Source organism: Lissotriton vulgaris, chromosome 4_1 (assembly GCF_964263255.1).
Source record: "Lissotriton vulgaris chromosome 4_1, aLisVul1.2, whole genome shotgun sequence".
Lineage (NCBI taxonomy): Eukaryota > Metazoa > Chordata > Amphibia > Caudata > Salamandridae > Lissotriton > Lissotriton vulgaris.
The window spans coordinates 1,345,775,516-1,345,791,631 of NC_141691.1; positions in this window are offsets into that span (position 1 = coordinate 1,345,775,516).

Consider the following 16,116-nt stretch of genomic DNA (forward strand, 5'->3'; position numbering starts at 1 on the left):
AAGGAACTCCTGGACCCCAGACACCAAAAGAACAACTGCGTCTCCTCTTTCCCACGATCCACTGAAGGACCCTTCACATGCTGACACTGCCACTTCCCCTGCAACACAATGACATACTTCACAACCCCTTCTTATCTCTCTCTCTCCCCCTACCCCTATAAACTCCCTCTCTTCGGACTCCTCCTTGAATACTGATAGCCCCCACTCCCAATCACCCACTTACCACTCCCCTCCTATGACCCCACCTCCCCCTGGCCCCCCAAACTCTCTCCCCCTGACCCAATGACTCATGTACTCCACCGTCCTTACCCTCATGCACCCACATCACTGGAACCTCTGGGCTCCCTGAACAACCTAACCCCTCCACGACACTTAACAGCTCTGTCACCCCTCACTCCTCACCTATCACCCAATCTCCCCACCCACACAACCGGCCACCTTCGGCAACTAATCAAGACCACTCCTTTTCCCCAGACCATATTCCTCTTTTCTCCTACGCCCCTTCTATCCCTCCCCATAACCAGATGGCTCCAAACCTACAAAACACCAAACTTGACCAAGCTAATTTTACTATCCTACTCCCAGCCCCATCGCCCTCCACCACACATCTCCTTCCCCATCTCCCCGCTCACACACTAGTCCACCCTCCGCAAATAACACAGACCGCGCCCTCTCGACACCTCACCTCACCTTAATTGCCCAGAGCCCACAGAACATTGAACGTCAACTTTCTAACTTAACTACTGTACTGGGCCGAATCAGGAAAGATTTTGTCCTCCTCAATGCCAAAACCCTCCCCCATCATAAAACCCCCTCCTCCCACCCTCCCTAAAAAATCCCTCACACCACACACAACAGGTAGAGATCCCTCCCGTCTGACCTTGCCAACCTATGCAACTCCTACCTTCCTAATGTACCAGCCACAAACCCTCCACTCGCCCACACCCCATTCCTGTTATCATAGGTACTAATAGAACCCCTTCCTCCCCAGCTTCCTCTAGACCACCGCCCCAACTCACGTCGATCCCCTCGTGCCCACCCTCCATATACAACCCCAACACCACTGAAGTGTATGCTCGTCAACTACCGATCCGCTGTTGTACACACCACGGAAATTTCGGAAACAATCCTGAGTGAAACCATTGATATCGCATTCCTCACAGAAACCTGGCTGAATGGCCACTCAATGAGCATACTTGACCTACTCTCCCCTCCTGGGTACTCTATTCTTAGAAAAGATAGACCAGACAGAGTGGGGGGTGGTCTCGCCATTATCTTTAAAAATGATTTTCAGATATCCCTTGTCACTAGTCCAGGCTACTCCTCCTGTGAATACCTCTAAGCTGAACTGTCAACTCAAAACTCCCTCCCAATTCGCCTACACAACATCCATCGCCCCCTCCGGGACCAGCCCTTCATTGAGGACTTATCTGAGCTACTGACGAAATCTGCATTATCCAACTCAAAAAATCTTTTTCTTGGGGATCTTAACCTCCATTGGAATGATACCAATGACCCCACTATCTCCCTCCTCACTACTCTCCTTGAGATCAGTGATCTCAAACAACTTTGCTTATCCCCAACACACGTCAAAGATTCCATACTTGACGTCATTCTGTCTAATGAAGATCTGACCACCGTGACCAACATCATCCCCTTGACTAGTCTGACCATCACTTTATACTGTTCGCCATCAATACCTCAGCAAGCCTCCCTGCCTCTAAAGTTAACAGACCTAAGAAATTGACATGGCACCTAAAATGTATCCCCCCAGACGCTCTCCAATCTAAACTCCAAGCTCAACTCCTTATCGTTCCCCACTCACAAAATGCAAATGAGCTCACTGAACTCTTCAATAATACTGTCACTGATATTCTTGATGAACTGGCCCGCCTAAACTCAAAAACCAAAGAAACACCCCGTCAAACTCTTGGTTTAATACCGAGATTAATAATGAAAAACGGGTACTCAGACTAGCGGAAAGAACCTGGAGACACCAGCCCTCATCCTCCCATCTTGCACGTCTCAGACGTGCTAGGTCCACGTACAAAAACACATCCTCAAGCAAAAGGCATCCTTCTTCCACACTCAACTTGATCGTGCCAAAAACAGACCCAGGGAACTCTTCAATATCATTCGTAACCAAACTTCCCCAGGACCTCCTACTATGACAGCCTCCTCAGGCATATGCGATGAAATTGCCAATTTCTTCTTGGAAAAAATTGCCAAAATTGATCAATCGTTCCTTCCACACAGCCACCCTCCAATTTGCTCCCTAACGACCCTTCTCACCCACCCACTTCTGTAGCCCCCAACCACTCCACTGGCCTCTCTGCTACCACTTTACCGGCTACCAACTCCCGTAACTCACAACTAAAGAACAATGCATCCTTGCTCAATTTCCTCCTCGTCACTGAGCTACAAGTCCTCAAAATAATTGGCAATCTTAAACCGTCCTCCCACACAAAAGACCCTGTACCCTCCAACCTTGTCCCTACCCTTAAGCACATAATCACCCCATTCTTGACCAAAATCATCAACACCTCTCTCTCCACGGGCTGTGTGCCCACCTCCCTTCAACTTGGACAAATGTTGCCCGTAATTAAAAATCCTAATGCTGACCCAAATGACCTAAACAATCTCTGCCCTATCACCAACCTCCCCTTCTCTCAAATGTCCTTGAAAAATTTGTCCTAATACAACTTGACAAACACATTGATAATGTCAACCTACTTGACCCCCTTCAGTCTGGCTTTAGGAAAGGCTGCAGCACTGAAACGGCAATGCTCAATGTCATAGATGACATCCATCAATCACTTGGTAATGGTGAGACCTGCCTTCTTATCCTCCTTGATCTCTCCCCAGCGTTCGATACTGTCAATCATTCAGCCCTACTTAATGTTCTTAGGACCCGTTTTGGCCTTAAAGGCACCGCTTTCAAATGGTTCACCTCTTACCTTCAACACCGAACTCAGCAAATCAAAAGTTAAAATTGTCTCTCTAAACCCACTCCAGTCTCCCTTGGAGTCCCCCAAGGATCTATTCTTTCTCCTTCCCTCTTTAACCTCTTTATGGAACCCCTCACTCTCATTCTTAAACAAGCAGGTATCAATTACCACCTATACGCCGATGACACCCAAATATATTACAAGATTAAAACTTATGCTGACATCTTACACCTGAACAACACCCTTTACAAGATCCAATCCTGGTTCCATTCAAATCATCTCAAACTAAACCCTAATAAAACTGGAATCATTCTTTTCTCCCCTAAAAAGAACCCTCTCCCTGTTCAATCATGGATTTCAGACCTTAACGTACTCAACTGCTCACTCACACTGTCAAACTCCATCAAATCTCTTGGCATTACTATCAACAAGACCCTCACCCTTAACGTTCACATCTAAAACTCTGCTAAAGGAGCCCTTTTCACTCTCCGTCACCTCAAGAAAATCCAACCATTAATGCCCACCGATGATTTTAAACTTGCAGTTCAATAACTTGTTCTTTCATGTATTGACTATGACAACACCATCCTCAACGGAATCCCCAAGGTCCACCTTGCTCCAAATAAAGCTGTGCTAAACCTTGCAGCCAGGCTCCTCACCGACTGCCACCGCTTCGATCATATCTACCCAGCTCTCAATTCTCTTGAATGGCTCCCTATCGAAGGAAGATCAGCTTATAAAACTGCCTGCATTACTCATAAAGCCCTCCACCAAAACACTCGGCAGTACCTCTCCAAGAAACTCCTCATTGCTGGTACCACTCGTCCTCTGAGAAGCACCAACGCCCTCCTCCTAATCCCACCTCTGCATAAAAAGAAAACCACACAATCTTGCTCCTTCTCTGGCAATGCCCCTACTATCTGGAATACCCTCCCAAAAAAACAGCGCTGTAACCCCTCCTATACCAGCTTAAAAAAAGACCTTAAAACCCACCTCCTTAACTACTATTGGGGATCCTAACATGTGCCAGACTCCTGACCTCTTTTCACCATACCATATTTGTTTCAGTAAATATATGTCCCTCTTCCTGTTTTCCACTTTACCTAAATTACTTGTTAATGTATTGCTCCAGCTCCTGTTTTATTCTTTCTTGATTTGTAATTATGTTGTCTTTTACTTTGATATTTCACACTGCTTTTTCTTTTTTTATGCTTTTATACCATGTTTGCCTTATACTAGCCTGATCATGTAAAGCGCTCTTATATCTCTTGGTCTAGCCAACTCTATATATAACTTTTGAAATAAAAAATAAAATAAATAAATAACTCTGCGACATCCTTGCAGACTACTTCCATAGCAAGATCTCCACATTCTTAATGTTTAACATCTAACCCTTCAGCCTCATCCCTGATGACCTGAACCAACCAGAGAACACCAGCCAAACCACCAACACCTGGTCACCGCTCATCTCCCTCACCACCTTAGCCATCATGACTTTCATCAACTCGGGGCACCCACTGACCCCTGCCCTCACCACCTCTTCAACCTCGCAATGAACCCCATCAGCATGCGACTCCCCAGCATCCTTAACACCTCCATCGCCACAGAAACCTTCCGGGAGGGATGGCAACACGCGGTTGTCAGACCCCTCCTAAATAAAGCCTCAGTGGACACCAACAATCTAAAAAAATTATCATCCAATCTCCCTGCTCCCCTACCTGGCCAAAGGTTTTGAGAAAGCCATCAACCAGCAGGTTACTGAATTTCTGAAACAAAACCACCTACTGGACACCTCTCAATCAGGATTCTGTGCCAACCAAAGCACCGAGACTGTGCTGATCACTGCCACTGATGACTTCAGAACACTCCTTGACCGTGGGGAAACTGTGGCACTGATCCTCTTTGACCTCTTCGCGGCGTTTGACATAGTCTTCACAACACCCTCATCAACAGACTCCACAACAAACATCAAGACGCCCTCAAGTGGATCGCCTCCTTCCACACAGAACGCACACAGAGCATTTGATTGCCGCTCTTTCACCTCAGTACCTGAAGACATCATATGCAGTGTATCACAAGAATCATCCTTCAGCCCTACTTGTTAAACATCTACATGACCCCCTTCGCTGACATCTTCAGATCCCACAGACTCAACATAATCTCCTATGCAGATGATATTCAACTGATTCTCTCGCTCACTGAGGACCCCTCCAATGTCAAAACTAACTTCTGCAATGCCATGACCACCTTAGGCGAATGGGTGAGAGATAACTGCCTCCAACTCAACTCTGACCAAACCGAAGTGCTAATCTTTGGGAAGAACACATCCGCATGGGACCACAGCTGGTGGCCTGCAGACCTCGGACCCACACTGACCGGCCATGCTCGCAATCTAGGCATCATCCTCAACAGCCAACTGACCATGAAATGACAAGTTAATGTAGTCGCCTCCTTCAGCTTCCACACACTTTTCATTCTCCGCAGAATCTTCAGATGGATTCCAACAAACACCCAAAAGACTGTCAGCCAGGCCAGGCCTCTTCACCAGCCACCTCGACTACGGCAACACCCTCTACACTGGCATCTCCACCCAGCTCCTCAGAAGACTCCAGACCATACAGAACGCTACAGCCAGGCTTATCCTAGACCTCCCCAAACTAACACAACATCGTCCGCCCCACCTGAGAGTCCACCACTAGCTCCCCATCCAGAAAAGATGCCAGTTCAATAATGTCAGACATACCTACAAAGCCCTCCATGACCTACCTGTCAACCGCAACCATCAACTGAACCTCCACCAACCTGCTAGACATCTTTGCTCCTCATCACTTGCCCTCCCATGCTCTCCCCAGTGGAGGGTTGCTCCTTCTCCGACATCGATGCCAAGATCTGGAACGACATTCCTCTCCAACTCCGTTCAGCCCCCTCACTGGCAGACTTCAGAAAGAGACTCAAGACCTGGCTCTTCGATGGAGACACAGCGCCCAGATACCCCTAGGGGTGACTGTTGTGGTTTAAAAATGCTGTTTGAATTGAATTTGAAAAGACATATAATAGTTTTATTGTAGCTGTGTGAATAGTGTGATCAATTGCTTTGAGCACAGGTATGTTCCTAGTTTCCATATGACACCTGCTACAAGCCTCACAAACCTTGGTTGTTTACATGATCATTTCATGCATCTAAGGAATATCTTCTGAAAACATTTGGTCACAGTTTGTAATTCCCCATAATAGCTCCTACAGCATACATGATCTTGTCTCTTTACGATGTACATTTCTCTAAACTGAACTGTTGAACACCTCTGAATAGTTGCCATTTGTTCACCAGAATAGGGAACCTATTCCACCAATAAGGATATACACCAAAAATACCTTTTGACTCTGTGTGTACAAGGTCACAAAAACATCATTAATGACACACACTAAAAGTAAAACATGAATCAATGTGTGTCATCAAATACTGTAATGTTGTACCAATATTTGTAGAAACCGAAAGCCTGTCTCCTTTGTTTGGACATTTCGCAATAGTAACACTTGCCTCAAGTAACTCAAGTATAGTACAAATGTACAGCATATTATACGGTTTCAGTACTGAAGTAGTTTATTAATGTATCACATAATATGTATTTACCTATGCTGCTGAAGAAATGTCGACATATTGTTACTGTGGATTGACAAATGACCCCTGCAGCATAAGTAAATACATAGGGCTTGATTACATTTCTAATCCACTATAGTACATGAGCAACTATTTAGTCACATTTGACTCCTTAGGCAAAAAGTGGTACCACATCACCGTAAATATGACATATACTGATTCACATATGATACTCACATTAAAGAATCAAATGAAATTCTCAAGATGAAAGAGAACACACCTTGATGCATTTCACCATTTTCCAAATGAGACATGAATTGGCCCTGATTTTGAGTCTTCAAGATGGGATACTCCAACATACATGTGATGGAACAAAATCCCTTCAAGTATTCAATTTTTCTCCATTAAAGAGTTCCCATATGGACATAACAAAGAACATTGAAAAATGGTTTGGGGTATGTGTTACTCTGCCGCCAATGTGTACATATTCCTGTCTGTGTTTCTACAAAAATGATATGCCTATCACAAATATTTGTACAAAAAATAACACTGGTTTACATACACATTTGTGAAGGATTAAGACATCATGCAAGTCTGTCATATTTAACATGAATGAAACAGTATAGCTGATGCTAAACACAATTGGGATATGTGTAGACTCCAAAATGTAGGCAGTATGAATGGACGTCCCCTCGTGCAGGAGTGGGGGGATCCACAGCTGCAGAGCCTGGTGTGGGTGCAGGTGTGTCAGGGCCTTCCTTTCTGTGGCTGGGGCAGATGCACTTGAACCAGATGTTAGTGGACCACAAAAAGGGGTAGATGGTGCTGAGAAAGCCCTACACATATGTGTATCAATGTCATGCAGCACCCCAGTCAGGGATCCCAAATTGGAGTTTAGATTCTCCATCTGTACATTGTGCTCCCTCTGCAACTGCTTCATGTCACTGAACTATGTGAGTATACAGCCCATCATGTCTTGGGACTGATGGAGGGGTCCCAAAACTTCTTTGAGGGTGGCATGGGTGATAGTCAACCCATTGGCCGTACCATGCTGGCCCGAAGTGTCCCTCACACGAACCCCACCCCCACTATCCACTGGCCTTGCCCCACTGTGCCCGATCCCACTGGTTCCTAGCTGAACTGTAAGTGGTGGTGATGGTGTCTCAACAGCAGCCAGTACTGGGGGGCACAAGATCGGCGTGTGGTTGCTTTGGACAAAGGAAGTGGAGGCATCCATGAGCCGAGGTGTTGTAACTGCTTGGGTGGGAGGTGTATGTGTGGGCCGAGCGAGACTCACTGGAGTCGTCTGCCCAGGCAGACAAGATGGTCCAGGCTGCTCCTCTTCATTCAGACTTTAAGGAGTGTAGTTATCCTTGGAGTTTGGATCCTGGGCTGGAGTGGAGGTTTCCTATGTGGCAGATGGTGGGCCAAGTTCTTTGGCTGTTGGACCTATTATGAACGTAAAAATATGGATACATTGTAAAAGTGTGGATTACACATACAATGTTGTAAGCCAAAAATGTTGCAAGGGAAAAGGAATTAAATATAATGATTATACCTTTCATTGGTATTGTAATTCTTTACACAAACAAGCATGAATAGTCTAAAATAATTGTATCAATATATTTACAAAGCAAAGGCTCTGAGCTTAGTACGGTATTGCTTACTTTATCTTGAGAAAGTTTGCGACAGGTTTCATACTAGGTAGAGCAATTGTGGGGATTTTCTTATATATTCTTAATTTTATAAGGGGTGGAATGTAATGCAATGAAGGGATCTGCTTTTCTACTGTTTCTAGGTTCATTTTCACTGACAAATTTGAGATTATTTTGATTTAACCGAATTGGATAATTGTGTATATAGTGGTGAAAATATGTTGATTGGTTAAACGCGTGTATTGTGGGGAGGATATGTTGTATTGCCAGTCTTAAGACGTTTGTGGTTTTACGCTGTGGATGGTTTCTTTCCACTGTAACCTGTGAGAACGAATGTGGGTATATTTTCATTTTCATTGTTCATCAGCCGGGAAAACTAAGATGGAGCATTGTGTTATGGTCCAACAGCATGCATGTGGTGGTGGTGATAATTGGGTGTTGTGGCTGCTGAAGATAGTAGAAGTTTCTTGTCTGAAAAAGACAAAATGAAAATAAACAAAGGTTAAAGCAAAAACACACCACACAAGCCCTAGAAACTCACAAGAAAACGTATGCCATCTAAAATGAATATATTTTTTAGAAGAGTGTGCATGGTAGATGTTTGAGTTATAGTTTATATAGTGTGGCTAGTGAATTGACAAGACTCTGTAGAGGGATTCACGAGTTATAGTAAATTTAGTGAAGGCCGTAAATTAAAATGTTAACTTCTAACTATAAAGTTATAACTATAACTTTAGAATTTCTAAGGTTTATGTAGTTTTAGTGGGTTTTGTATAGAAACAATAAATCAAGTTTTCCTAACTATAACTAAGCATTATCCTTCGGTTTTTGCATTAAATTGATATTTTTTTAGTACAATATTATTCTAACATAACAAAAAGTCATACAACCATTGCTTTTCTTTGTGTGTGTTTTGAGACAAAATTACCTTTTTGGTTACATTACTATGTTTAGACCATTTACAGTGCAATATGATCATTTAGTAGTAGTCATCATGAAAAACACTGGGGAAAAACAAATTAATTGGAGAGTGAAAAAAGCCCATAGATTAAGTAATTTCATACATGTAAAAGCATAGAAGGTAACTATACTTAGAAAAGATGTTTGTAAATGTTATCACCGATGCCAGGCCACATAATGAGATAACGTTTTATACTGATTTTTTCATCTAGATGAATTTTGCTTGTTTTGATTGGGAGTTAATCCCCTTTTGCTATGTTAGATTTTCAGCTCTCCTGGTCTAGAAACTTACCCTCTTGATTTTTAATGCGCCACCGAGCACCACTTACCACAATTGTCAGTCCATTCTACTAGTATTTTTATGATCTTTTGTATTTACACATGTTATATACTCTCATCAACTATTTAAGCAACTTGTAGAATGTTTTATTTCTTGTGTTTTAAATATTTGTCTTGTACTTTTATGGTATTGTTGGATACCAGATAAAGTAAATTTGACTTGACATATCTCCTCAATTATGTAAGTGCAACTCATAAGTACCATTTTTGCTTTATAATAATAATAACATCATAACTTAAAAAGTTCAGTGTAAAATTAGAAGGTAAATGAAATATCTTGTACATTTTTAGGCAGTTTGGGTTTAAAAGTAAGAGTAGTATCATTACATTCTGTCCAACCTGTGTTACTCTTTAAGTAGATTGTGTAGTGTCCCAATGCTGCAGTCTGTCCATGATAGAAAATGATGGCATCAGTAGTATAAATACATTCTGAAATAGAAATTTGTGAAGCAGTAAAGTTAGAAATAGAAGCTTTAATGTTTCTGTCATTGAAAGTACATCTTTAAATCATAAAAATGACATATTTGGTTAACATGGTTAAATTAAATGCAGAGATACATTCTGGTGTACACTTTGGACATACGTTGTTTTGCACAGCTCGTGATATTCAACTGCTAAATGGGATAGATTAGCACTTAGTTATTGGTAGATATACACATCTTTCAAAAATTGTACTAGTGGGACTTAAATGTAGACAATTTAAGCATTCATGTTCCCAAGAGTAGGGTATACCGAATAGTTCAGAACTTGGGTGAGTTTCTGTAGCTGTTATTCCTAGAACAGTCAGACAGGATTTTTGGGCATCTTGTTCATTGATACAAAATTGAATTGCACCTCTACATATATCTACCATATCGCATATGGCACTTGTAGAGTGGTATATGTAGTTGTGTGACAGAATAATTTCATGAAGATTTATCAAGGTTTTGCAGAAGCGTTGATCTACATGCAGGTGGATAATTTCTTTGGTAGATGGGAGGTAATAGAGAATATTAAAAGCCATTTGCATTGCTATAGCAATTTATACCGTTCTGATTTTAAAAAGGTTGTCCTATCATTTCCATATGTTTTGTTTTCAGTTTTTATTTGGCATTTCCATTTCTTCTTTGTAATGTAGGGTATTTACATTTTTTGCTTAAAAGACATTTTCTTCTAAACAGAATGGATTATTGACCAAGATAAGGAGCATATTTGTTTCCCAAACAATTTCATTCTAATTCACAGCTACTTCCTTCATCAATTCTTGTCTCATTTAAATTGGTAATATACATTCCTGTAAGATTTTTTTTTTCTCTAGAGAGAGCAATGCATGCCATTCACTCTTTGAATACTGTTAAACCCAATGTTAATCAGTGCTTAACCTAAGATTTATCCTTGTGATCTGTCCACTGTTACAGCTTAAGCCAAATATAGCGGAGACTGTTCTCTAAGAATATATAAATCTTTCATAAGTAAGAATCTTGCTGCACATCGGTAGATATGTTTTTGCTGTTTAATGTGGTCAAATATGACAACAATAAATTCAATCTCTTGATTTTTTCCAGATATAAGAAAGTTCACTGCAAATCCTATGACTGCATAGGACATTCTACATTTGAATTCTGGTGTAAAATACACTGCAATTGTTACATAACTGTAAATCTTTTTCCAATCCTGCGGTACGTGAGACTGATTTTTCCATTTGTGTAATTATTAGCTAAAGTTTTTCTTATAGGTATGTTTAGTCTGCGATTCTGCATTTTATCTTTAGAAGTTAATTTTTCAAGATGAAGCATTTCATAATTCAATTGTGTATAATTTTCTACATTTGTCATTAAACAAACAATAGGTTGTGATTTTGAAAGAAGGTAATGCATATGAATGAAGAAGAAGGAAATAATTCTTTGGTACTTTGTGTCCTTATAGGTATGTTTAGTCTGTGATTCTGAATTTTATCTTTAGAAGTTTATTTTTCAAGATGAAGCATTTCATAATTCAATTGTGTATAATTTTCTACATTTGTCATTAAACAAACAATAGGTTGTGATTTTGAAAGAAGGTAATGCATATGAATGAAGAAGAAGGAAATAATTCTTTGGTACTTTGTGTCCTTATAGGTATGTTTAGTCTGTGATTCTGAATTTTATCTTTAGAAGTTTATTTTTCAAGATGAAGCATTTCATAATTCAATTGTGTATAATTTTCTAGATTTGTCATTAAACAAACAATAGGTTGTGATTTTGAAAGAAGGTAATACATATGAATGAAGAAGAAGGAAATAATTATTTGGTACTTTGTGTCCTTAACATAATCTTTGCTTCATTTTTTTGAATGCCAAGGCAAATGTCTTTCAATATCTTGCCATCATTTTTATTGTTATCTTACCTCATATTTTTTGTTAATCTTGTTTATGTGAAATGTAACCAATTATGACAATGTCTATACTAACCAAAGAATTCCGAGTTTGGTCTTGCAAAAGTTTGTTGAAAATAGGTTGACCTTTCACAGGTGTTAGTTGTAGTAAATCTTCAAACATAACCACATGTTTTCCTTCAAAAAGCACATTGTAAGATGTTTTCAATACCCACTACATACCAAGCTGAACAAACACCACCATTAAGTTTGAAACAATACTAACTTCATCTACAATTTATCTTTTAATTACTGAAGGACTCTACCAAGTTCTTGGCATGTAGTATATTATTTAATTGTAAGTATTTCAGTTTGTTATCATACACCACAGGTAGTAAAAGTCGACAATGTAAGCTCATTCCTTTTATGGTATGTGCTACTAGGCCATTAGAAGCAGTAATTACACAAAATAAATTTGAGCTAGTAACTTTATGGACATAAGTAGTAAAAACCTCAATAAGAAAGCTTTTTCCTGTGCCTGCTTGTCCACTGACATATTGTAATGAAGACACATAGGTACTACATTTACATGTTCCATTTTCACGTTGAAGTCCATGATCTACTGATTCTTTTATATTTTAGTAAATTTAAAGTTGTACGCTATGTAATTGAGGTACTAAGTTATCGGAATTATGTACGTCCTTTTTTCCGCTGACTATCGCATTTTGAACCTCGTCCATGGCAACCACGGCTTGAGTATCAATAATTGTTTCTTCAAGGGGGTCAGAAGTCCTAGAAGTAGATGTATTATGAGTTGATGGAGTGTTTTATTCAATTTCTACAATAATATTGTTTTCTTCTTCTGTTTCTTGGTTAAGCATTTGTAAGTATGTCTGAAATTCAGGCAATTCAATGCCATTTTTATAAACCTTAAATTCATCTTCATAGCACTCGAAGGGACCTATCAGTTCTTCTTTGTGCCATGGTTTAAATAGTAGAAGAAGTGCTAAATACTTTTTTTATTTTTCCTGTCTCACAGCTTAGTTTACAATGGTAATTAAGAGTAGGTTCACTATGATGTCAGTCATCATGAAATCTTTATTCAGTTGTAAATACAACCGTAAAAGAACATAAAATCATGAAACATTTGCTCATCAAAACTAAAAAATAGCAACTTACAAAGTTAAAGAAGAATGTGATTGAATCGGCAATGGATTGCATTAAGTTGCCTCGTATACTACAAGAGGGTTAATTAGGTATAGATCGCCTTGATCTCAAATCAGCACATAAAAAGCATAAATCAAAAAAGAGAACATGCTTGTTGACCACGAGTTGCAGATACATAAGTGTTAGGATAGCTTGTGAGAAGTAACAGCAGAAGGAACCACTTCCTGGGCAAGCTAAAATATTTACAAACAGCACAAAATGTATGATGTCCTGTGGAAACGTATTGTCACATCCACAGAGCCACCAAAGTACCTGAGCGAGACCAGCGACAAGGAGAGGCCAAAAGACGGCGCAAAAGATTCAACTTGAATCTCACCCCCACAAATCTATCTCTCTCATTAGATAAGAGAGATAGTTTGGGCTCCAGACCGTGAACAATTTTTTGTAAGGCCCCTGCAGAATGGGTTTCAACAGCTCGGTGTGTTCGCGTTGTAATTAGGCACGTTCAAGCAATAAGTACCTCACCCATTTGTGCTCCAGGGTGCTCAGAGGGTGATGATTATGAAATATGCCAGCATTACTTATGTTGGTAAAAGCTGCCTTTACCTAGGCAATCCAGGGGATGATGTATAAAATAAACATTAGTAAATTCTACTTAACAATTACTAGCATTGATATCATCGGTCATATTGTTTATATATGTGTAGAACTGAGCAACTTAATATAGGCATATTTATTCTAACAATTCACTTCTCTTTGGGTAGTATATACTCACCATATATGTTTTAAAAATATCTTTGTAGAGTAAAAATGTGGAAGGTATTAAAAAAAATATGTTTTAACTCTTTTTATTGATTATCAAAACACAGCAGATCAATACAATAGTAGGTGCTCACTGTATAGCATTGCAATCAAGAAAAGAAACTTAGTGGGTCATTAGGATGGCAGACGGGCCTGCGTCCGTCCGCCACCCCCGAGGTAGAGGGACCGTCCGCATGGGCAGCGGCGGTCCCTCCATGCAAATTAGGATGTGACCGCCACCCTGGCGGTCACATCCTATAACTTTAACCTTGCGGCGGGTGCTGCTTGAAGCAGCACCCGCCGCAAGGTTAAAAATGCATGTTAAACATTTACATGCACAAAGCGGCAGGCACCGCGCGGTGCCTGCCGCTTTGTGCATGCAAATGCTGGGGGGTACCATAGGTACCCTCCATGCGCACCCCCCACCCCGACTCCCTGGGGGCCCGCAACGGGCCCCCAAACACCAAAGACCTCATGCTTTTCCACGGCAGAAAACCCGCCGTGGAAAAGTATGTTTACGCATGAATCCTAATATGGCTGGCGGTGTCTGATAGACACCGGCACCATATTAGAGCTTTTCAGCTACGGGACCGTGGCGAAAAGTGGCAGACAGTCTTCACGTCCGCAGATGACCCCCCTGCCATCCTAATCTGGCGAGGGGGTCTTTGCAATCACTGCAGCGGTGAATCCGCATCCTCCGGGCAGGTGGTGGCTTCCGCCAGCCCGGAGGATGCAGATTCACCGCAATCCTAATCGGCCCCTTAGTACTGAAATGCAACAAAGAGTCTGCCACTGCTCGATATCAAAAGAAAAAACAATAGCAACTAGGTATATAGCAATTTGATGGTTAATACACTTTCTGAATCCCCACGCTTCCAGTGTTTGTCCAGTCGCTGCCTAACAGTAGAGGACATGTTCCCACCCCCTCTCAGTCTCCGTGCGTGGAGTCTCCAGGAGAGTCCGGGCATCTCCCTACCAAGTGATATGTTGCAGATGAGAGCATGTTGGCGTGCGACCATCTACCCTATACCTGTAGGGACTATGCCCGAGCCCATCAGAGAGTCAGAGGAATTGTGAAGTGAGTCCACGTATGTCTTGTAGGGACCCCAAATGTCCTTGGGACGAGAGGAACAAGGCAAAGTGCTGGAGTAGACTTCGCTATTGGGGTTGCAGTAGGCTAGACTGCTCAACCAGCTTTGCAGGGTGGGAAGAATCCTACGACCCCAGTGAATTGCGATTTCTCGCTTGGCTAACAGCAGACTAAGGGTTGCGAATCTCCAACAATTTTGGGGAAATTTACTGTATAACCCAGAAGTGCCACTTCAGGTGTGGGGACGAGGGAGAGCTTAGTCATGTCACCTAGCGCTTTGTGAACTTTTTCCCCGAATGATTGTATGATAGGGCAGGTCCAAGTGAGATAAGCAAAATCTGCATGTGGGGTACCGCATTTTCAACAGTTGTGCAGCCTACTAGGATCAAGTCTAGGAACTTTAGCCGGAGTAACGTAAATTCTGCGTAAAAACTTAAAATGCAGCAATTTATGCCGGCTGTTCAAGGAGACGTCTTTCATGACTTTACAACATTTGGCCCATTTGTAATCCGTGATAGGGTGGCCCAGATCAGTTTTTCAATCCCTACGGACCTTGTCAACTATGGCTGGGATCATCGTGGAGCAAGCCTTATAGAGTTTGGATACAAGGTGCACTCCACTCTCACTTTCAAGGAGGAGGGAAAGAGGAGTGAACAAGTCTGGCTCCAGAGGAAACCCAGGGAGCGTTGCCCATAATTCAAAGTGTAGCCGCTTAAGTAAAAAGCTGTCCTTGAACCTTACTTTGTGGAAGCAGGCATCCTCTGTTGCTGAGAAGATATGACCGCCGGGATACAGGTCGCCCAATGTAGAGATGGAGAACTTGGTTATTGTGCGTTGCACAAGCTTTTCACCTGTGATAGGAAGCCAGCGGGAATTCGGGAGAGGAAGAGCCGAAGAGTATAGCATCGGAGTGGCTGTGTATCGTTTAAGCTTATTCCATGCCCAGCTGGTAGTCAAAACTGTTTGTATATCGGTGGGGTCCCTAGGCACGCCCCTAGGCAGGACAGCAGCCAGCTGCTCGGGAAGAACAAAATCCGCCTCCAGGCGCAGAAACGGAATCCTGGCGGTACCATGCAAAGGCGTAACTGCATTGAGCTACGAGATAATATAGGTGGAAGTCCGGAACTCCAAACCCACCTCTGTCATATGGTAAGGTGAGAACCTGCCAGCGGACGCGCGCCTGTTTACCGCCCCAGACCAGCCTTGTGATATGCAACCGTAATTTTA